Below are 784 nucleotides of genomic sequence, written 5' to 3'. Positions count from 1 at the left end.
TTTCCGCAACAACACGACCCAACCCACCTCATAGACGGTATGTGTTTGGAGTGCTGTGTGTTTGTGCCGCTGAGATTTAACAGTTATTAATTACATCAAACCACTTTTGAGGCAACTTTTTTCTTCAGATAAAAACTAATTAGAGAAATTTGGAGGTGGAACGGCTTCGTCCCCACCACCCAGAAGAGCTTAAATTTAATCAGAACAAAGAGATGGAAGACAAAGGTGACTCTTCTCGTTTGAATGGTTCTCAAAATGCCGTGGCTCGCCGTGAGTACAGAAAAATCATAACTGTTTTGTTATTATTGCTTGCTTTTTGGTGGTAAAGAAGTGGAAGAAACCTAAGCCCCACCCAAATCATGGTCCACCCACCGCCACTGAAACACTCATATTTTAAGAACAGGGAGAGAAGGGGGAGAAAGAAGAGGTGAGGGCAGGAGGGAGAAAGATAGGGAGCGCCAAACAGACACTCAGTACTCTATAAGATGGACATACACACACGCAAACACACACACACACACACACACACACACACACACACACTCACTCACAAACGCGCGCGTGCACGCACACACACACACACACACACACACACACACACACACACACACACACACACACACACACACACACACTCACATTCTCTTTCTGTGTCTGTCTATCTGTCTGACTGTCTGTCTGTCTGTCTGTCTGTCTGTCTGTCTGTCTGTCTGTCTGTCTGTCTGTCTGTCTGTCTCTCTCTCTCTCTCTCTCTCTCTCTCTCTCTCTCTCTCTCTCTCTCTCT

General features: G+C 45.9%; 1 protein-coding gene across 1 annotated transcript in view; it reads left to right on the top strand.

Annotated features, from left to right (window-relative positions):
* LOC118478408 (S-crystallin SL11-like) overlaps positions 1-784 on the top strand; it is a 10,349-nt gene continuing 9,565 nt past the window's right edge. The window contains exon 1 of the mRNA XM_035971955.1: positions 1-37. The gene's annotated coding sequence lies outside the window, so the exon portion shown is untranslated. The remainder of the gene's footprint in view (positions 38-784) is intronic.

This window comes from Aplysia californica, unplaced genomic scaffold, assembly GCF_000002075.1.
Source record: "Aplysia californica isolate F4 #8 unplaced genomic scaffold, AplCal3.0 scaffold00546, whole genome shotgun sequence".
NCBI classification, from domain to species: Eukaryota; Metazoa; Mollusca; class Gastropoda; order Aplysiida; family Aplysiidae; genus Aplysia; species Aplysia californica.
This window is presented reverse-complemented; position numbering and strand designations above follow the sequence as displayed.